The 23,899-nt window shown below is 39.0% G+C and overlaps 1 protein-coding gene and 1 long non-coding RNA gene across 2 annotated transcripts in view; one reads left to right on the top strand and one right to left on the bottom strand.

The window, feature by feature from the left end:
- Positions 1 to 23,899, top strand: part of KCNJ16 (potassium inwardly rectifying channel subfamily J member 16) — a 105,399-nt gene that overhangs the window by 33,336 nt on the left and 48,164 nt on the right. The gene's annotated exons all lie outside the window — the stretch shown is intronic.
- LOC120599985 (uncharacterized) lies at positions 1,311 to 6,295 on the bottom strand. Its single transcript, XR_005652036.1, has 3 exons — positions 5,799 to 6,295; positions 2,492 to 2,594; positions 1,311 to 1,777 (listed from the first exon to the last, which is right to left on the bottom strand). It is a non-coding gene; the product is annotated as an uncharacterized LOC120599985 (long non-coding RNA).

Raw genomic sequence — 23,899 nt, 5'->3', positions numbered from 1 at the left:
GTCTTTCTCTATTAGATTTTGGTCTCAAAATATTCTGTTAACAGCTAAAGAATTTTAATGAAGAGAAACATCTGTAAGAAATGGTTCTTCATTTGCACCCCTTAGAGATGTGGTTATTTGTTTTACATAAATATTTCCCATAACATGACTAATTAATATTGATTGATTAAAGCTTTTTCTTAAGAACTCTCTTACCTGTGAACCAAAAGATACATCTCCAAAGTGTATAGCATTTAGAATCAAATAAAGCAAGGCTTAAGCCTTTGCTTTCTCCCTTGTTAACGTTATTTCCTTGGCAAGCTAAGCCAAGTCTCGGTTTCCTAATTGCAAGCAGGTATAATAACTCATAGTGTGAGATAGATATTATTATGAGAGATAATGTATATGGAGTATATCGTGCATTGGAAAGACCGCAGAGGTAGAGCGTTGCTAGCATTACCCACCCTTATGATGCTGTTCACACATGACAGGTTTAGTTATTCCCTAAGCTCTTGACTGCCCAAGTCGACGATTAAAACGGCAACCCCAAAATCCCAGGCCAGCGTTTTATTATATTTTTAAAATCTTTTCCTTTCTGATATCGATTATGCGCTCGTTCTTAACATGAGCCTAATGAAATAATTAGGGAGCCTTGCCAGGTACAAAAGAAAAGTCTCGATAATGATAGGAATTCAAGACCAAATTGACATTTTAAAGGTAATTTGCTTTTGGAATTAGAATTAATCACTACTCCTTCCCACTCTTAATGCAATTAAATATTGATCCTCTGTGAATGAATATCAGATGCACATTAGTAACGGACTAGCTAATCAGAGCTTTACAAAATCTAATTTAGCAGAATACTAGGCATATTGTAATCATTGAATTGTTTAAATGATTAATATGTTTCACTGTTTGACAGTGGGCCAGTGTAATCTATAAACCTTTATAATTATCTTTTGCTGTGTATACCAATAACTGCTTAGCAACAGGGATGGATTCGGGGAGAGGGATGGATTCTTGGAAGACATAGAAAACTTGCAGTTTGTCGGTCGCTTGTCCTCTGTGTGTTCTTCATGCCTCGTTGCCCGTCGACCGTTTTACAGCCCCACTATCTATCCTGTGTGTGTAGAGTAAGGCTGGGGAATGGAGGCGAGATGTAGAAGACTTTCGTGAAACTCCTGTCTAATACAGCCGTCCCCAGTCCTCATACGAGAATCTAATCCTGATGAGCTGAGGTGCAGCTGAGGCTGGGGAGCGGCTGCAAACACAGATGAAGCTTCACTCGCTCATCCACCACTCACCTCCTGCTGTGTGGCCTGTCTCTACCAGGCCATGAATGGGTACCAGTCCATGACCCAGGGGTTGGGGACCCCAAATCTAATGGACAGTTGTCTCATTACATGAAAGGCCTCAAATCGCAACATAGAAATTGATTATATTGAAGATATTTTCTGTGTCTTCTAGTTAAAACTTTCAAATTTGGGATATATTATTCTTTCCTCTCCCGCCAATGATTTATTTTTAAATGTGAAACAGTGCCCTTCCAAACAAGAACTAACTTAATCTAAAATTTTCTAGAATTTTCAAGTTAATTTACCTTCGTCTATCTTTCGTTTAGTCACATCGTCAACAATCCAGGTATTTCTGGATCACTGGCTATGTGTGAGACACTATTTTGCACTGGAGGGCCAGTTGTGGGCAAATTTGATGTATATGCTCCCTCCTGCCTATTCGTTTGTGCCGTGTCCGTTGTGAGGAATTAAGAGCATCCATACCAAGGAGCCACTTTGAAGTTCTGCACGAAAAACAACACATGACCCCAGAGATTAAAAAAATAATTTCCTTCCATCACAAGAGAATAGTTCACATTTCCTCTTTATTTTGTGAAGAGGAAATGGGAGTTCGAGTAAACCTCAAGGTTGGTTTGTTTGTTTGTTTTAAATATGGAATAGTAAACCAGAAAAACAAGAAAAGCCAGAACAACAACGAAAGAGCTAGGAGTCTTCTGGCTCCGTCCGATGCCATTAACTATTTGATAGGGACAATGGTAATATTTTGTGTATTTTCTTCCTATTAATAGACGAAACATGAAGAGGAAGAAAAAGCAGCCATCCTCTGGCTTTTTTTTTTTTAAAACATTTGTGACCATACGTAAACAGGGAATCACAAGAGAGAATATTTATCTCCTATTCGATTCATGTAGTTGTTTCGTTTTCATAAAGACAAAGCAAAAGGCATTCCCCTATAAATTTTGGAATTGTTACTAAATTATCAGGTGACCTATTTTGCTATTGGTGAACGTTTTACCTATTGTCCCCAGTAATGGCGTATGGCCGTGTTCCAAAGGAAATAAAAATAATATTGGGCTTATGCATGCTTTTTATTAGCCATATTCTAAAAAGATATTTTTTTTTTCCAAAACAAGGTTAGTAGTCATGCTTTCTATTTTTAATTTGTACTTAACACTCCATTTCAGTTCTCACCGTTCATGTGCTCTGTGTTTACTTACCTCACTTCAGACAGGTCTGTTGCCCTTTCTGTTTTATGTGAAATGTCACCATCTGTTCCCAGCACCATAATAACCTGCCATGGGGTTTAGGTTTACAGCAGCACTGACAAATTTAGGGGCAGGGGGAGGGAATGGCAAAGAAAAGAAAGAGAAAGGAAAAGAATGAACTATGCCAATTGAAATTCAAGTTAATTAATAAAAAACTCAGGTTAGCAAAGCATTTTGATTGGATACTGTAAAGTGCAGCTTGAATTTCCCGAAAGTATATTTATCGCAATATCTACTATTGATATTATTAAGTTCTTTTCCATGCAGAGAGGTTGGTCTCTGAGAGTTTTACGTTGTCATCAGATGCATAAGTGAGATCAGTTTGGAGAAAGAAGCATGAAGACCATTTTATATTAAAAAGGAACCAACCTAAGTGAAGCGTTTCATGATATATGAAGGGGCAATAAGCACATGGGAAGATGCTCAGTACCATTAGTCACTAGAAAAACACAAATTTAAGTCACAATGAGTTACTATTTCACACCCACAAGGGTGGTAATAATAAAAACGTAGACAATAATAGTGTTTGAGGATGTAGAGAAATGGGAACTCTCACACATTGCAGTTGGAAGTGTAAATTGGTTCAGCACTGTGGAAAATGGTTTGACAGTTTCTTAAATTTACCGTATAGTCTAGAAATTCTACCCTAAGTTATCTATTCAAGAGAAATGAAAAGGCAAGGCCACACAAACATGAACATGGATGTTCATAGCAGCATTATTCATAATAGGCAAAAGCTGGAAACAACTGAAATGTTCATTAGCTACTGAAGGATTAAACAAAATTGCGTTTCTATACAATGGACTAGTATTCAACAATAATAAGGTAAAGGACTTATACAGGTTACACCGTGGAGGAATCTTGAAAGCATTGCGCTAAGTGAAATAAGCCAGGCACAAAAAACCACATATAGTGTGATTCCACTTATATGAAATGTCCAGAAAGTACAGATATAGAGGAAGAAGATTAGTGGTTACCTGGGGCTGGGGTGCAAGCCTGGATTAACTGTAAAGGGGCATGCGGGGTCTTATTTGCTGATATAAATGTTCTGATTGGGATTATAGTGACAGATGCACAATTATTTGCTAAAATTCACTGGATTGCGCAGTAACAGTGGGCTTGAGCGCTGCAGTGGGTGTCCTCATGTGGTTTCAGTATGGAAGGGAAGTTTGGTCCTCCTGTAGGAAAGAGACTTGCTAGGTAGGAGTTAGTCGATTCTGTGTCTCTGTCTGTGCCACCTGCTCCCACTGTGAAACCTTTATGACCAAAAACACAGGAAATAGGCCATTCCTGGAGCTCAGGTTTTATATTTTCCTGCCCCAAAGGATAACATAAAATCGACGTTAACCTTAGATTTTATACATTTCAGGTGTTCAAAACAGGGTCCAGTGTGTGCAGGGAACTTGAAAAAGAGCTTTTGACCTCAGCATCCTAAAATCAGGTCTGGGCAGAAGGTAACAAGACACCTGGTAATTAAAACAAATCCAAGGCCAGATGAATAATAAATATGGCAGAGAAATAAGAAAGTGTCACAAGAGAGGCCGAGCGTGGATTTCAACACGTATCCTGTCATACTTAATGGAAACTGCATGTGTTCACATTCAAATGAAATCTCAAAAGTTAAAATCATTCTATCTGTTCACTCTCAGTTTGTCACAGCGGCAGTCTGGAACCACTCTCTTTCCGACAAGCCAGTGTGAAAGCAGCAGCTTCGTCCCCGTTCTTTCATTATCGTACGTCACTTGGGCGCTGGTTCTGCCGGACCCTGCCGGATGGAGGGATGCAGAGTGGTACCAGGGTCTGTTGTTTTCCATTGAGCTGCAATTTAGTGGAAGGTACAAGCCTAGCATATCCCTGCGTAGATAACCGCAGTAAAGCAGGAGATCAAATGCGAACAGCCAGAAGCGCGGCGAGCGGCAGTTCTAGGTGACTATCCACTGACTGTTCCTCAACGGTTTGCTTTAATGCTGTTCGGAAACGAAATTTAAATACAGCTTCCCTAGTCCTGCTGTAACCCCTGGCTTCTCAGTGTGTGCTCAGAACCAGCAGCGTTGGCGTCGCCTGAAAACCTTTGAGAAATGTAGGACCTCTGCCCCCTCTGAGGCCCACTGACTCCGAAGCTGCACTTTCGGGCCATTCGCATGCACCTTGTGATGGAAAGTCCACCAGTCTGGGCCACAGAATTAGACACTCCGTGTGTGGGATCCTGAGAGCATGTATTTTTGACAGGTTTTCCAGAGGCTTCTGTGTTCTGATCATCCAGAGAAGGCAGTGGTGCGTGGAGACTTGGGAAATGGCCGAGGCCTCACACGCGGGTGGGCTCGAGATGGGTCTGGGGGTAGATTGGAGACGGGGTGGTGACGGGCAGTTCTGCCTCAGCAAAGGGCCTGAGGAAGCACAGCTTGTGCCCCAGAGAGGAACTCGTGTGGCTTTGTCCTCTCGTGGCCCTGGTCTGCTTCCCTGTAGACAATTAGACACATCCTTTTTCTTAACAGAGGTGTTCTCATTCGGATCGTGGCCATCCCTCCAATTGTCCTTTGGGCTCCAGATCTGTTCCCTCTGCTTTCCCTGAGACTTTGCTCCAACCATCAGCCCTTCCCTCCATATCTTTACTTCTCAGTTAGATAAACACGAGCAGGTTTCCGCCATTCCAAACGAAACCCTCCTTCGACCTTGCATCTCCCTCCAGCTACTGCCCATCACGCTTCTATTCTCCACAGCTTGGAAACGATGAAAACCACGGTGGTTCTTTTGCAAAAGAGATGCATATTCAAATAACATTAGAAAATAGTCACAGAGAAGAAAGGAGAAAACATAATCACAATAGCTAGAGATGATGATCATTTCGTATGTATTTCTATTCATAAAGGCCTTTAACAGCATACGAATAGATCTGTAAAACTTTTTTTCAATTGCAGTTGATATACAGTGTGATCTTAGCTAAATGATAGCTATCGTTCTTTTATTATGATTTGTCCAGGTGGCAGTTGAGCTGACAGACCGTGTTATCAAACGTGCACTGGCCACACGGCAGCCACTAATGCGTGTGGTGACTGAACCCTCAGCACGTGCTCAGCCAAAACTGAGATGTGCCATGAATTCAGAATACATGCTGGATTTCAGAAACAGTTCCAGAAAAGGATGTGGAATATCTCATGAAAAATTTTATGTTGATTACATGTGAAAAGGATAATATTTTTGATATATTGGGTTAAACAGAATATATCATTAAAATGGATTTTTGTGTGTTTTACCTTACCTTTTTAATGTGGCTCCTAGAAAATTGGAACTTACATATGTGGCTGACGCATATTTCTACTGGACGGCGTTGTGGTAAAGAGTTCTCGTTTTCTTTCCTGCTCATTTCTCTTCTCTGTTATGGCCGTGGTAGCCTGCTGGCCTCTGACCACGATTCTTGTCCATCTGGATATTCAGATCCATCCTCTACACTGTCTCCTGATCGATCCTCCTGCAGTGTTAGAACAGCGTTTCCCACTGCCTGGAGGATCGGTTTGTGATCACAGGTTTCTGCCTCTCCGGGCCCAGCCTGTGTTCTTCACGTGCCCACAGAATCTGGCTCCTTGCAGCCGTTCATGCTTCTGTGCTTTTGTACACGGATTCCCTCTACCTAAAACGAACCTTCCCATCCTGTCTACTCAGAGAACTCCTTCGTTATCCTCGAGATCCACCTAGTTACCTGCGTGACACTTTCTCCACCTCTCGTTTTAGTCTTGTGTGTACAGCAGGCTGTCACTCATCAGCTCTTCCGTTACTTGTTCACTCTCATTGTGGACTTTGAGTTTCCTAAGAACCGAGATTGCAACTTATTTACCAGGCGTATCATCGTATCTGTAACCTATTAAATGTACAAATGTATTTAAAGGAAGGAAGGCTAGTTTGGAGGCTTATTTTCAGAAATTAAATAGGCCAGCAAACCCCATAACAACAACATAAACTTTACATTCAGTGTTGTCTACATTGTTTTTGAAAATAGAACCAGGTCTGAGACGTACCGATCGCCTAAGTAAATATAATGTAAGACCTATTTCCAACTATGACCGCTGTAGTTGATACCAGAAGTAGGATTTGGATTCACAGCCAATTTTGATTTTCCTAGTTTCTCAGTTCAGCGAATGGAAGCAACTGAAAATAACACGTGCATGCACCTCTTGAAACAGGCAGTTCTTTAATAGAAACTCTAGAACTCGATCACTATACTCTTGGGTCTGAGCCTATGTGTAGTCTCTAAATTTTTTTTAAAAAAGTAGTTAGTTACCCTTATTGGAAGGTGTGTTATATAATTCTCATAAACGTTCTGTCTGTACCGCCCCTGGGTCCACTTGGAAAGTCTACAGGCCTCTTTGCTTCGGAGATGCGGTCTCTACAGTGTTCTGTCTGGGAGAAACTGGGCCTGGGAATTGCCCTCCCCGTTGGGAGAGCATTGAAACCATTATCAGGTGCTCATGATTTCTGAGCCACACAAAGGCAGCAGAGACTCGAACACAGATTTCTGTGCTGTCATCTCCTTCCTGGTGATTTATTAACTGGACAGCACTGTTTGTTTTCAGAGGGAGCAGTTAGGGAGGTCTATACTTATCTTTGCAATTTCTTAAGATCCTAAAAACAGATATAGTAGTATACTGACTGAATTTTCCAGGTGAGGGTTACCCAGTAGGTCAGTCAGCTAATTCTAGATTTTGATGTACTGTGAAAAAGTATAGTCATTGGATCAAGAAGTCAGTTGGGGGGAAACGTTGCCCTTTAAGGGTAAAATAGATGACAGATGATATCATCATTGGCTGTGGCCTTGCTTCGCCTTTGGGACTGAAGTTTCATAAATTATCACAGATTCATGTTTGTGCCGCATGAGTTGTGTAGAGGCAGAAAGATATAATGTACTTTGTAGGAATTACTAGTAGTAGGAAAGAATTTACCAAAAAAAAAAAAAAAGATTATTTCAGTTTAAATGAGTCTAAACTCATAATATAGATCCACTCCATTTTAAAAGTGACTGTTGTGATGTACCATATCTTTATAATTAGTAGCATCATTATTTGAAAGTAACTGTTGTGTTAACAGACCAGAATAAATATCATTTGTTTCTTATTCATTTAAGATTTAAAAATTTACATTTAACCTTATCACTAAAAATGTCTTATAAATCTGTATTCTCTATAAATGTAACTTAATTAACTGGCTACAACAGGCAATGAATGGCAAACTTTTTCTGTCAAGGGCCAGAGAATAAATATTTCAGGGCCATATAGTCTCTGCAGTAATGACTCAACTCTATCCTTGGATCATGAAAAGAACCATGGATAATATGTAAATGAAAGAATGTGGCTGTGTTCCAATAAAACTTTATTGACAAAATCAGGAAAAAATAAAACAGGCAGTAGGCTGCACTCAGCCCACAGCCGTAGTTTGCTGACCCCTGAGCTAGAGTCTATTACATTCTGATATCTCATAGATATCCCTTAATTTACTCAACCATTTTCTTATTGTTAGGCATTTAGATTATTCCAAAAACTTCCTTATTCTAATAAAGCAATGTTAAAGAAACATCTCTGAAGAAACTTTGTATTTCCAAAATTCTCCTTAGATTCCTAGAAGTAGAATTTCTAGGTCAAAAACTATAAATACTTTTAAAGCCTCCAGTTCTTTTGCTACTCTTGGGAAGTGTAAATTGGTGTGTTATTTGTGGAAAGCAGTTTGGTGATATATCTAATTGATGCCTCCCCAAGATCTTACTAGTTTTAAGTACAATTTGTGAAGGAAAACCAAGAAAGCTACAGGGATTTTTTTTAAGTGTCTAAGTGTATTCATTTTATGTGTATGCAACTGATTATAGAAATTCAACTTATTTTCAAGTTTATTATCCATTTGTATTTTTTCTGTTTCAAAGTTTTTATCACTTCTCCCATCTGCTTTCTTTTTAATTTTTTTACCATTTCTTTTTTCTTTCTTAATTTTATTTAATATTTATATATAAATATAAATTTTATTTAATATTTCTTATTCATTTCAGATTTAAAAATGTACATTTAACCTTATCACTAAAAATTTCTTATAAATTTTATTTAATATTTATATATAAATAACCTATGAGCACAGGCTCTAGAATCAGACTGCCTAGATTCATACCGATTCTGCCGTTTCTTGGCCATGTGACCTCACTTAGGTTTCCTGTGCTTCAACTCCCATATTTCTATAATGGAGTCAAGAAGTCTATCTATATCATACTGTTGCTTTGAGAAAAATACTTAAAGCACTTTATGAATCACCTGACACATAATAAATATTTAATAAATACTACCCATGACAATGATAACAAAGGCACAATTCTTTCATTATTTAAATGTTCATTATTTATGTGATGATCAAATACATTTTTATCTATATTTTCTTTTAACATTATTGTAGTTTGTTTTTTTTTTTTATTTCCCTGGGTGTTATTTTGGTGTGAGGCAGGAAGACAGGCTCTAAATTGATTTTCCAAATAGCTAGCCAATTATTCTAATATTTTTATTGAATAATACATTCTTTCTTCATTAGTTTGTGCTTTGACCTTTGTCAATTATTTTGCTTTTACACACTTTTAGGATCTGCCTCTGGGGAACCTTGTCTTAAATTTATCTGCTGGTTTATTCTGGCTTCTTCATCACTGACTTAATTATTGTGACTTTATAATATTTATACATCCAATAATACAACTCATTGCATTACTCTGATTTCCCATTTTTTTCTTAGACATCATCATAAATTATTCTCCCAGTTGCATTTTATAGTCATGTTGTAAATTTCCAAAAAAGAATCACTCTTACTTGAATTCAGATCAGAAGTAAATGATGCTTATAGAATAACTTGAGAATTGACATCTCTATAATACAGTGGAGTTTTACCACTTCCCATATCATGTAAAAAAAACAGATAATACTTATTGAAAATTAATTCTGTGCAAGACATTACTCTAAGGACTTCACATGTATGAATACCTTTAATGCCCAAGACTGTAACAGAAAGATTTTTCATTATTCCCATTAACAGTGAAATTCAGAAACTCAGAAATTAAGTAATTTTTTCCATAATCACATACATTAGATGTTAACAAAATTCTTAAATATATTATATCATTGTGGCTGTATGGATGAAATAGTTTTTTCTTCCAAATATTGCTTTTGGTTGGTTAGCGCTAACATAGACAGGAAAAATGTCTATTATTAATGAACCCTTATAATTTGTAAGTAAAAATCTACTTTGAAAGATTGAAAAGAAAAGCAGAAAATTGGCTGCAGATCGTATTTCAAGGAAAAGAGGAATAAACTAAAGTTGAGATATTCCCACTAACTGACTTAGTTTTGTCATTGTGTATTTTTCTTGAAAATTGGGAAAAGACCAGTTTGAGTGTTGGAACGTTGCACAGAATCCCTTGGTTTATCTTGAGGAAGAAACACTGTGTTCAGATCAGAGCTTGAGAAACATGACCAGGAATAACACTCTCTGTCATGGAAAGGCCCCTGGACCCCAGAAGAAGACATCTGAGTTTTCCTGCATGTTTTCAGCCTTAGCTGCAGCTTCCTCAAAGGTTTTTCGCTCTGTTCTCCACAAGAAGAAATTAATAATGTACTACTGACTTTTAGGTATTTAACTATGTGCTAGAGCTCTTCATTTTCTCTCCTTATTGTCCTTGCTAAATACTATGATATCCGTCTATACCACTTTACAGACAAAATGTGCAGCTGCATGCCCCTCCCCCCATCATGTTCACATGTGCAACTACTCAGTGTGATTGGCTGTTGTCAATCAAATAATGGGTTATTCAGAATCAAAACATCATCCACTCGGAAATAATCTTGCCAGAAAATGTCCTGACAGTTTGCTACTGCTATGCTAATGCAACTTTCAAGGAAGGGAGACCATCTCTTATTTGAGATTAGAGCCCCACAGGGTAAAGATCACTATACAACCAAAGAAGCCATGTAATATGTAGTTTTCCAAAACGCAAGGTAATCCTTTGGTCCATCCATCTCATTAGCGGGGCTAGATTTCTCTCTCCAGTCCTAGGCACTACTCTTATAGGTTAAGAGTGAAGTGGGTTACGTTATATCCAAGAACTAAGTGAATAAGACAATGATATGGGCAAATCCGATAAAGCGCCCACCTCGTACTCCGGAAAATGTATGTGCGATGCAAATGGTAGTCATTATTTGTTGTTGCTTCTGCCACGTGGCTCCCTCTCCTTCTTCATTCTTGTCTTCACCCCCATCTCCTTTCCACAGGCCCTGTTATTTCCGGTGTGGTGCACCCGACTCCCCCGTACGCAGTGGGCGCCCTCCTCCGGACATCTGTTCCTTCCCCTTTCGTAGCGCTTCCCATCTTCACCTGTGCACTGCTTTTCTTGTGCTGCTCGGTCTCCTCACTGAGATGTCATCTTCTACAGAGCAAGGTGTCGCATCTTTTTTTTGGGATACCCACAGAGCCTAAAAGAGCTTGGGATGCATCGTAAATGCTCAATAAATACATGTTGACTGGATACCACAACATTAGGGAGAGTTAGGGGCAAATTACCTCTTTGTCCCTGAAGGATTTTTAAGTAGAGGTACCTGTTGACAAAGAAATGAACGGAATAGCATTTAAGGAATCAGAGGATAATACGCCAGCCTAAGTAAGTGAGGTCTGGAGCTGTTTGTTTGTTTATTTTGGTAAATTTACCATTACTAGTCTCCAGGTGATGGAACCTGTGATTTCTCCAAAGTCCCTCAGACAGTTATTTTATCTTTTGTTCTGATATATTTTCATCCTAATATTGCAGAAGACCCGGTGATGTTGTGCTATAAGAAACACAGCTCAGGTAGTTTAATGCTCTTAAACCTCTAAAGGTGACTCTTACTTTGCAGAAGATTTCTAGACTTATAAACTCTGAGATTCATGGCTCTCTCAGTGAGTCTCGCTTACCAGAGGCAAATCCTTGAAACTATTTTCTTAAACGCGGCACACCAGCAGAAAGCCAGTACATCAGGCAGGTGTTACCTTCGCCTTGCTAGAGGCACATTTCTTCAGCTAATAGGAGATTTACTGATGTGTCCCAAGCTTTCACTGCTGAAATTGCTGGGCCGCGCATGAGCAGAGCTGAATAAACCCTTTTTATATTACTCTCCAAGCCTTTTGGCAGTATCGTAGCCTTGAATTTTAAATCAGCAATTAAATTCTTTTTCAATTAGAGAAAACTTTAAATGCAGCTTCACCATATCCTTTCACCTAATGTCGAAGACATAAAAACACTCAATTATTAGTTAAGCCTCGAAGCTGAAAAGGCAACTTCATTTTGGAGTTGTATTTCTCTTTTTCAGCTGGCTTTCTAGAAGCTTATTTCTTCTCTAGAGGCAATTCCCCTGTTGTAGATATATCACATTCAGAGGGGGAGCTTTGAAACCGGATCTGTGGGCCTCTCCCTCTTACCATGACCTCTAACCTCTGACCTCTGACTTCCGCATTTTTCTTTCTTGGGAATTCCTGAAAAAATGGGAATGATTGACTCTGAAAAATCTAGACTATTTAATCAATTCCACCATAAATCATGGCTGCAGTAGTGAATGTTATTTAAAATATATCAGCCAAGATTCTAAGGAAACTTCAGTCATTTCATTAAAAAAACTTCTCGAAAGGTATCTAATCTCCGTGAACAACCATTGATTTAGATGTCATTCTGTTTTTCTTTCTGAATCCCAAGATCAACTTCACATGTTTGCAAAGAAACTTAATTTTGGAAAGGGTTGATAAAAAGTTAAGGTCGTTTTTAACAGGATCTCTCGCAGCAATGCAGCCTGAGTGGGAAGCTGCATCTCCGTGATGGGGCGCATTGAGGAGCTGGGGCCGGCTGCAGAACGCGGTCAAAGGCAAGCAGGGAGCCTGACACCGTCCCTTCACGGTACAGGAGAAAGAGTAAATAAGATCACGTGGAGGGAGTAATCATATCTCATGCTGCCTTCCTACTTCCTGATAAAGGGTAGGTGCAAAATAGCATATGCCATATTAAGGACAAGGCAGGACAGCCAGAGGCCATGTATTCATTCAGTTTTACATGTATTTAAAAAGCCAGTTTGGAATGCCTACGAGCTCTCAGGTACCATGAAGAATTAGAGAGACAGAGGGAAGTGAGTGGTGGAAGCCAAAATGATGGAGAGAGGACCTTGAGAAATTCACAGTGTGACGGGGAAGAGAGCTGTGCGTGTAAATGATAATAATTCCACAGTGTGCTGGGGAAGGGTGCCTTTTGCATGGGAAGAAGGGAGGGGTTATTGGTGATGCTCGGTCCTCTAGTAAATCCGTGGTACAGTATGTCTAGCTGTTCTAGATTTTAAACTTTCTCAATAAGACAAACTGATTCATTTTCATACTCCAGATATCTTCTCTCTTCTATGAATGGCCCTTTAATGTAGTCAGAAGTAGGATGGAGCAGCTGAGACTTGGAAATGTAAAAACGGAATAGTAGGTGGTATGGGTCTAGCGACCTGTAATCTTCAAGGCTCTCTTGGGTTCGGGCCTCTGGTGGTCCAAGGTAATTCGATGGTGTAAGGGGGAGTAAGAGGCATCGAAAACTTGTATTTTGGAAGTGGACACAGGTAAACAAACGTTCATTTGCATTCATAACTTCCTCTTCTTCTAAATGTTTTTTTGTGAGATTGAGGATCTGTAAATTCCCACCTCACTAGCCACTACGTGTGTGTGTGTGTGTGTGTGTGTGTGTGTGTGTGTGTGTGTGTGTATTCTATTTAGCCATCAGCCAGGGTTTTGAAAAGTTTAGAAAGGAGCACTGGACAGGGGGAAGAAAAAGACAAGATGAAAAAATAAGTTTGAAAGGACAGGGGGAAAGAGCAGTACTCTAGATTAGAGCAGACTCCATTTTCTTGGTCTTCGTCTCTCCCCAGCTTTGTATCGCTTCTGATGATTTGTGAAACCATCTTCCTGCAATGCCATGGGTCAAAGTACCGGAAGAGAGTAGAGAACAGACTTGACAGGCATCTGGACTGAAACCAGATTACAGCTGCTAAATGGTGGTAGCCTGAGACAAAATTCCATCTTTGGTTTTGACATTCTACTGTGAGGATGCAAATAGATGGATAGACAAAATTTGAGAAAAAATAAAGAATTTCGAATGATTCTTCTGTGCTTTAATGCGTCGATATATGAGAGTCCTTTGTACTGGATATATGGATTTTAAAATATTATAATTAATAGCTAATTATAAAAATATTATCACATCTTACTAAACTCACATAATTACTTTGACTTGCAATATAAACGATGTGTGCTTTCAAGGTGATAAGTTACTTTTTTTTTGTAGTGAGGTTGCTAAGTCTTCAAGGGTTTTCATAAAGGTGACTGTTTTTTGTTTTTTGTTTTTTTAATTTAATGATTAGGAAAGGTGCCCCATGACCATGCAAATCAGATTTTCTATGGCAGTCTGCCTATGTACCTTCATATGCTTTTGAATAAAGGCAGTTCATTAAAAGGATAATCAAATTTTGTTTATTCAGAAATAAACTCATAAATCAAAAACATATACTGCTGGACCATATGTCCTGATTTTTCCCCCATAAAATTTGGTCATTTTACTCATGATTACAATTCATGATTACAATAACATAAAGTGGTATAGCTTGGGAAATAATGTTAAAGGAAACATTCTAGTGAGATTTAAAACGTGGAATGGATATTCTTTGAAAGGAACCAAGTCTCTGCGGGAGTCACCAAAAAGGATTATTAAACTTTAAAATCTAGTTAAGGAATGAATGAAGCTGAGTAACACCTTCTGCAGATTTGAAGTGAGGACAATCATATTCTTTCCAGCTTTATAATTCTTTGCCTTTACTGAGCTCTTGTCAAGTTTTTTGAACTTCAACTTGCTCATAATGTCAAATGAAAATCCCACTAGGGTAATCTCATAGAACGAGTTTGTGACTTTCTCTTTCCAGGTCCCGTTGTGGTTTGAGTGTTCAGAACATCCAGGAACTTTCAGATCGGTATCAGTTCTGAGGGCTCAGAGTCATTTCAGGAAATGAATTAAGTGCCCCTTCTGACCTCCACTAAGTGTGCCTGGTTCAAGAGAGCTTGGTGTTTTCCCATGATGACCTTGAAAATCACTTCTGTGACAATGTAAGCCCTATTCTAACGCTCAGAGCACAAGAAATACTTTTAATGAAACGGTGAGAATTAAGGAAGAAAGTGACTAACACAACATATTGGTGAAGCTGAGACCTGAAAAAAAGTTTGGCATGTAGTACTTCCTGTTTACTTTCTACATAATTGCAGCATCCAGGACAGTTAACATCCATCCAGTCTAGAGCTGGGCTCTGCCAAATGTACATTTTCCTCCTTGTAGAACACCAAGAATAAATCCGTTTTAATTCTGAGGAAATTTCTCATTTAGGTTAAAACTGACAAATTCACTTCAAGTCTCCTGCATGTACCATATGTAAAAGCATGTGAGCACGAGAACCTGGGACCCTTATTAGCTATGTGATGTTGCGGTCAGCTTCTTCGAGGGTCATATTTTCGTTTGTAAAATGGGAGTGATAATGTTGTGTTGACTCATGAGGTCATAAGGATTAAATAAGATAACACACTTAAAGCGCTTAACATACTGCCTGCCCTTTGGCAAATGCTGCATAGGAGATAGCAACTATTAATAGCCCAAAATGATTGTTTCCTTATGGATTTTCCCCCCTGCCCTGATTCTCTTTTAATTATACAGCAGAAATGTATTTCTATCTATTTGGGGGGAAAATCAAGACATACAGAACAAACCTCGTTTCCATTCCTTTGCCATGACACAAACTTTTCCTCAGGAAATACCTGGAACAGGTAATTTACATGTATCCTGAGAGGGTTCATTATGCATGAATGGTAATCTAACTAAGGTAAAGACCAAAAGAACCATGGCAGGGTGTGTTATTGTTTTCCTTAGTTTACTAGGCTTAAGTGAATTCTCATTGTTAGAATTCATATCATTAGCATTAAATTAGTGTCATTGCTAGAATTGGCTCTGTAGAAGAGATCTCAGCTCGCCAGAGAGTGGGTACTCCACTGTACCAGTCAGAGACTAACATGGCCGTTTCTGTGACTTTAGTGACTACTCTGTTCATCTTCGGTGCCCGCGGAGGCTGACTCGAAAGAAAGAGGCACTAATTCCTTTTACATCCAGAGCAGGGGCTGCGTTTTGAAAGTTGGATAGATGACAATTGATATTATATATGTTTTAAACCCCTTGTAACTCATAGATGACACCTTTGTGGTTTGGGGAATTTCAGTCTGTTTTTGGCACCATTACCCTGCTGCATGTGGCATTCGTTCAGACAATTCTCAGGTTTCCCTGAGCTTACAATTTTCCATCTGGTTGTTTTGGAACAACTTTCCTTTGTCCACTGACCAACCCAACAAATAGTAAAGGGTCAGGAACAAAAATTACCAGGATTCAGGTGCCAGAATGGATGGATGTGTTTCTCTGATGGAATCTTGCTTCATTTATCGTAGACCCCGCATTTTCCATAGCTCCAAAAACTACGACCGCCCTCCCATTCTAATTTAGGACAAACTAAGAAAGCAGGCTCCAGGTAGAGATTATATACTGTACTTAAAACCATTCGTACTTAAACCCGAAACGTTTCTATCTCACTTAATCAAGAAACCATATTATTTGTTGCAGAGAAAAATTCTATGCCTACATTACAATGTAAGATTTATAGCTCCATTTTCAGACAGGACTGATTAGCATATCATGGGCCAGCGATATTATTGAATATAAGAATTCTACATTAAGTCCTACCTTTAAGGAGAAAGAATTTGGCTTATTCAAATCCATTAAATTCAAAACTATATGATAATTGGGCATTGTATATTAAAAAGAAAGCAAAAGAGAAGCTTAATCTCATAGAACAATAAATTACTAATAAATTACAGGAATATAACAAAGACTTATCCAAGAATTATGGCATTTTTAGGCTGGAAAGAATCTTAGGTTTGACTTTAGTCATCTTAATTTACAGATAAAAAAAATTGAGACTAAAAGAAGTTAAATGACATCTCAAAATCACAGATTAGTAAGTGGCAGAGTTAAGATGACAAGCTGGATCTCTTTTTAAGATCAGTGTTTTCCAAAATATGTGATCAAATTGTGTCTTCCCTTCTGTGCATTCTTGTCTTCACAAAGGCCTGCCAGGGGGGTGGTTATTAACAGGCTCTGTTTTGTTCGCTCCTGGCTAGTTTGATGGGAATGGCAGCACTTTGTCTCCTGTTACATCATGGCCCAGGAAGACCGGTGCTATCGCAGCAGAAGCTACGTCTGCGTGTTCAGATGACTCAGCAGTTCCACTTTGCCAGATCAATGCATTAATCCATTGTTTTGCTGATGTGTTTGGAGTGCCAGCCGTGCATCAGGCACCCGGCTTGCCTTCCCCAGTCATGCCGGGATTTCCCTGCCATCGGCCCACATGGAAGTACAGAAACCAACAATAGGCTGGGCTCGCATTGAGGAATTAACCTGGCTATGAGACTAATTATTTCAAAGGGAGGCACTGATTCAAAATATGGTATCCACAAGCGAATAGGAAATTCACCCACCATGTGGACAAGTGTTAAGGTACCAGGAGACCAGACAGTGGGTGGAATATCAGTAGATTTCAGATAGTGGCAACCAGCACATCATTCAAGATCTCCGTATCCAAGGCAGGGCCCAGGAAAGCTTGCGAGTGAGAGGTATCAGTACCTGAAGCTGAGTGTGAGTGGGAAAATTAGCAGTTAACAACATGCATGTCTACTAAAACAAACAAACAAACAAACATTCAAGAAAACAAATCTGCTGACATAGAAATGATGAGAATGCCTGATTATATGTATCTTCAGCAGTTGTATGCCATTTTTTCTTTTCCCTTATGCTCAAAAAACGGACACTGGTACTTGGGAGTTTCAACCGGCTAGTCCAACCACAGGACTCTTCTCATTTCTTGCCCCAAGGCTCTGTATAGAATGTCACTCGTCACAAGCTTAGAATCGATCAGACAGGAGTATTCCACTCTCCTCCAGTTACTGATACCTGAGCTGGGCCGACTGAGTGGACCTGAGACAAGTCACATACACCACGCAGTTCAGTTTCTGCCTTTCGGATCCCTGTGGTTTATTCATCTGTAAGTCTGTCTGGGTTTTTTTTTTGTTTGTTTGTTTTTTTTAAACAAATCACCTCAGGCACGATTCTAGGCAGGCCGTGATGCCGCACTCTAATAGCTTGGTTATGCTGGTAATTACGATCACATGAGGGACGTCTCCCATGGAGAATTCGACAACAGCAAACCAGTAAGGGCAGGGCACTGGTAATGTGAGTTCCCACTTTATAAAAGGATCTGGTTTTTTTTGTTTTTTTTTTTTAAATGTTTCCCTTCTCTGTTTAAAACTTCAGAAATCTAGTGAATGATATTGGGAGAGTTGTGACAGTTACACAACATTCAAACTTCAGACTACAAGAATCTCTGATCTCTAGGGAAAAAAATTAAAAAGTGACTCACCAGCCATCTGGTTTATGGAGTTACATTGCGCTACACTGAGAAAGCAAGATATATTGGTTCCGTAAAGAAGATAGAAATGTTTGTCTTCGAAGAAATATTAATAAGAGGGCTTAATACAATGAAATCATGTTCCTTGTATGAAATGTATGCTGATATCTTTTTAACTCCAGAAAGCAAATATCATTCTTACGTGGTGCCCCTCTTTGGGGATGCAAGCAAATTTTTCCAGAAAGGGCCTGGAATTGATTGATTGATAATTACTTATTTATATTTAAGAAAATTAATAAACACATTTTTCTAAATATGAACATGCTTTAAAAGTTCTCTAAAATTCCTACTCTTTTTTTAAAAATGGCAAAAAACAACAACGACCCTGTTTAGCAAGTTTATTAGCATTGAGAGTCTGTTTCCTCTGTTTTGTTTTGTTTTTTAATTGTGTTCCTAGGTCTGGCTCTTTCTTCCTGCTCCTCGTCTGTCATCCTGTCCAGATCAATATATCGCCTCTGTCCCTGGGTGGCCCAGCTTTTTCTTGCTGCTCTGTTTTTAGGCTTTGGGATAAAATATCAAGAAATTAAGACTCTCAGTGAATCTTTTCAAACTCATCTTTTTTAGTTTTCATTTCCAGAAGTCTACATTCCCTTGATTCTATAGAGGTGATGGGATTTTGTTTTAATCTTGGCTCCGTTTCTGGTTTGACATAAAAGAGGTTTTCTTAAGTGGCTATAAAACTAATGCATAGGATGAACACAACATTCTCAGGAGCACAGGAAGTTTTGAAAATGACCTTTGGTACTGGTTGTCTTAGCCAATTCCTCAGGAATCAATTTAATCGTAGAAGGGATGTTTACAAGAAGATCTGCAATGTGTGTGCATGTTTTATAGGTTGTTTTCTTGGATTAGCATTAAAAACATGATGAGAAAGAGGCCAAGTAGAGAGTGGGTGTTCCTGTTACTTCATATGTACATTGGATCCTTGTAAAATCCTTTCCGAAGAGTGAGATTCCTAGACAGAAGATTCTGAATTCTGCACGTTATTGAGAAACCACATGAGATACAGTGAAAAGCATTTGCTTTGAAAGTAGACTAGTGTCATAGAATTGAGGGGGGAAAAAACCCAAAATAATAAGAACAAAATCCAACTTTAAATGAAACAAGAAAAGAACAGTTCAAGGGTAAGAAATTGCTGGATCTATTTTCGGAACGTAACATAAGAAGTCAATATGCTGTAGAATACTGTGATTAAGACCTGGGACAAATAGAGGAATTAAAAAAACGGCTAGAGTAGATTTCCTAGGCTGACCACTTCATAACGTACATACATATCTAATCACTATGTTGTACACTTGATAGGAATATAATATTGTATGTCAGCTGTATTGAAAAAGAAATTAAATTTTTTTTTTAAATTTAAAAAAAAGAAAGCTAGGATAAAATATGGCGAATGAGCTGGAGGGATACCATAATCTAATCAATAAGGAATTCCCATTGTGTGAGAAGACGCTCTGGAACAATTTATTTGACTTTACCATGTTTTTGGTCTCATAGTATGAGCAAATAAATGGTATTATTGTGGACAGGTGAAAAATACAGTGGTAGAATGATTTTAAATATGTCAACATTACACTGAACAGCTATCTGGAAATCGCAGGGTTCGGAAAAATTTACGTCTTCGTGTCACTGTTTAGGTATTAAATAAGTATAACCCAGGAATACAGTCGGTTCTGCTACGACACTTGTTTTGAAAATGCAAATTCCAGTGCACTTGATATACTAAGGAACAATTTGAACATGATGTGTGTTTGCTTGCGCATAACATGAAATTTGAGCAAGCATCACACTTGGCCGTATGTCCTCAAGAAATACTAGGTGAATGGGGAAAACTACACCCACCTCAACTGAGCTGCATCGGAATACTCCAAACACACATGCACAATCCGCAGACACCTACCAGCCCTCTCAGTTCAGAGATCCTCCTACCCCTGGTATTACAACCTTTTATCAGATTTCTATAAACCTTCTACTACTTCGCAATAACTCACAAGCTGCAGACCTTCCTTCTGCAAACCCTCCTTCTGCAAACCCCACTCCCACAAGAATACTTCAGGCCTTTCCCAAGGCGAAGTGCCATATTCATTGTAGTATTTGCGCATTATTTCACCTGGACCATGTGGAAAACAATGCCACCTTTTTTTTTAATCAGGTTTCTATCTTTTGAAAAATATTTCTGGTAACTTTTTGAGTGTTATGTCCCTAGCCTTCCGCTCTGTTTTTCTGATCATGCATAGCATGGTGAGTTTTAAGGACATATATGTCATGTTCTAGCACAACTGTTATACAGAGAGGAAAACTCATGCGTGACAGAGTGTGACAAACTTCAATGTGCCAGGTGCTGTTTCCTACAAAATAGGGCCTGTTTTATGTCGTGCTACCCTCACGACATTAGCAAGACGATCTAAACATGTTACTTTGTCTTCATCTCCAAATTTGTCCTCTGGTCATTTCATTGCTCATGCCTTTATGGCTTAGTTTACCTAGGATGAACCTAACCAGTTGGCAGTGCCTAATACTCTGAGATGGGTTTTGCAAAAACCAAATGGACCATTTTCTTGCCTTTTCAAAGAGAACCACACAGGAAGGAAAACAAGAAATTCAACTTTTAAGCTGGGCTATTCATGGCCTTTGCTAAATCCTGGCAAAGAATCGTGGTTTTTCATTACGATTCATCTCACTGATTTCCCAGTAGAATGAACTAGTCTTTTTATTAAGACTTTGGGAAAGTGAAGTTGGGTTCCCCAAGTGATTAAGTGGTGTTATCTGATGAGTGAAAAATGAATTACTTTTCAATATGCATTTGGGGATCTCTGTGTTTTCTTTCACTGGGTTTTATTTTGTGAAAATTGGATCAAGGGAAAGGAGCAGGTCAAGCTCCCACATTCTGTCCTGCTGGAACAATGTCTGCCTTTCTGCTCTGTGGGCAAGCGAAATAAAATAGATGAGCTCCGTCGTCGGAAAGGGATTGCCAGTCGGTTCTATTTCCGCCTTTCAAGAGAGCGCAGCCACTCCACTGGCTCAGGAACATTCCAGCCCTACAACCAGCGGGAACGTTATTTTATAGTTTCTTAGTTTTTAATTAAAGCAGACAGATAGACAGACACACACACACACACACACACACACACACACACGTGCACGTGCAGTGACATTTCTTTCTTCTACCAACCCACACTCCATAGAGATATCGATCTGTGTAAGAAGGGAGAACGGATTCATTTAAACCCCATTCTAATTTCGCTATTAGGACTATAATGATCTCTAACACTGAACCCATTAAAATACTTGATGAGTAAATAATATAATTACGTTTTTGCTTTAATTTGAACTAAACTTACTATTAAAAAAAACCTCTGTTATTGGTAAATTATTAAAATGAATAATTTTAATAATTACTCTGCTTATTTGGGATAATATTAAATATAATCTTTGAAGGTATTATTTTAAATGATGAAGGTACTATTTTATTATAGTGTTAGTCTATACGAGTCTTTTGGGTCCTAGGGCCCAATCCAGTGTGGAGCAGCTCTCCAGATACCAGATGTCCTCCTGTTCAGCTGGGCTCTGACACCATCTACGTGGATCACATTCCACAGCTTAAGGGTCCATCCCTAAGGGTTCAGGTGCAGTGGCAAACCCAGGTTGTTACTGCGCTTCTAACTGGCTGGCCACACGCTGGAGGTTCCAGTGACCCACCTCTAACTCGGAATCCCTGTACTTCTGACTGACTGGCTATAAATCAGAGGTTCCCACAGCCTCCTCCTTGGGTTCAGTTAATTTGCTAGAGTGGCTCACAGAACTTAGAGAAACATTTGACTTATTAGAGCACTGGTTTGTTATAGAAGGATATAACCCAGAAACAGCCAGATGGAAGAGATGCCCAGGGCAGGCTGTGGGGAAGGGCAAGGTGCGGGGAAGGGCAGGGCGTGGGGAAGACTCGCCACTCTGCCAGCACCTCCCGGTGTCCACCACCCAGGAAGCGCTCCGAACCCTGTCCTTTGTGGGTTTGATGGAGGCTTCATCACAAAGTCAAGGTTGACTAAGTCACTGGCCTTTGCAGATTGATTCAACCTCCAGCCCCGCTCCCTTCACCTGAGGTGGGGGTTGGGGGAGGTGGGACTGAAGGTTCTAACCCTCTACTCACAAGGTTGGTTTCCCTGGCAACCAGCCCTTATCCTTAGGTTACCTAAGGACTTTCTAGAAGTTACCTCATGAACATAGAAGATACCTTTATTGTTGTTATCCCAGGAAATTCCAAGGGTTTGGGGGGTTCTCTGCCAGGAACCAACTAAAAGACCAAATACATATTTATTATAAATCACAATATCACACACAGAGTGGGCTTTTTGCATATTCAACTTACTATATTATTTTTAGAGAAGGAAAAATGGTAGTGGGTTAGGATTACGATGAGAGAGTATATAACCCTTTAGATATAATGTACTAAATAAGCAGATATTTGGTAATGTATGTGAAATGGGGGAGGGGGAAAAGGAATGGGAAGGAGAGGGAGTATTATTAGTATTTGATCTGTTTTTGAAATACATAGATCAGGATAAGAGAATCATTAATGCAAAATAAGTTTTCAAGAATAATTGTATACAGAAGTTTGTCTAAACAGTTTTACTAAATTTTGGTTCTTTCATTCTCTTTATAAATCAAAGCAAATAATTGAAATGTGAATTGTGGTTAACAAGCTATTGAAACAGCTGGGCGTTTTAAATATAATCAGCTAATTTATTGTAGGAAAAATATTTAAGATGTCTTTTATCTTCAAGCAGCACGTTACGGGTCCACAACCAAATGGAAGATTTCTGAGCCTGTGAAGTCTCACAGGATGACTTCCACTTCAGACTTAACTAGATCTGTATTATATACACTACAGTAAGATAAACTTACAGAGATGACAAGGGGAATAAGAAATGTATAGAAATCTTCCATTCTGAAGACTAATTGCTGGGAACATTTACATGTGAGCAACAAGGAATAACTTAATATTACAAGATTATGTAAGTGTGACTATAATTTTTTGGTGTCAGATAGAGTGTGTCTACACAAAGCCAACCCACCCACTTATGTGAAAACTTCAAATAGCTACTTTACTTTAAAAAAAAAAATTTATCGGTCCTTTTCCCTTAACATAAACACGTACTCTTCTGTTGATTGATTGATTCATTCATTCATTCAATCGTTAAACATACGTTTATTGAGCACATATTATGGGGTCAAGTGCTGTGTTACGCATCGAGTAAGTAGTATGAAACAAAAAAAAAGACGTAATCCCTCATTTTATGTAGCTTCATTTCATTCTAATATGGACAGATGAAACAATAAAATGATACACCTACAAGAGATAATAGAACCATCCATCTGTTTTATTTTGCGTAGTTGAAAACTAAGAGCCACAGAAATAGTGTCATGACAGGGGTCATACCGCTGGGTTAATTTTCTGTCCAAAGGCAGCATCCAGTTTCTTGACTTTTTCTCTCGTGATGTTGCCCCCACAATCAACTGTTTATACTTAGTTGACAACGCTGAAGAATATTCTTCTCATTAAGAAGCAAAGAATCTGTAGAAAAATTCCTCTCACGTGCTATGACGAGCACTCAGATTATCTCTGTCTCCTTATTTCTCCCCCATTGCTCAGTTTTACCCACTGCTCAATAACATAAAGGCCTGGCTAACTCTCCCACCACCAGCTAAGCTCCTCTCATCGCTGACTCGCTCCTTCTAATCCGTGGGTCCCCTTCTG

The sequence above is a fragment of the Pteropus medius genome, unplaced genomic scaffold (genome assembly GCF_902729225.1).
Source record: "Pteropus medius unplaced genomic scaffold, Ma_sr-lr_union100, whole genome shotgun sequence".
NCBI lineage: Eukaryota > Metazoa > Chordata > Mammalia > Chiroptera > Pteropodidae > Pteropus > Pteropus medius.
This window is presented reverse-complemented; position numbering and strand designations above follow the sequence as displayed.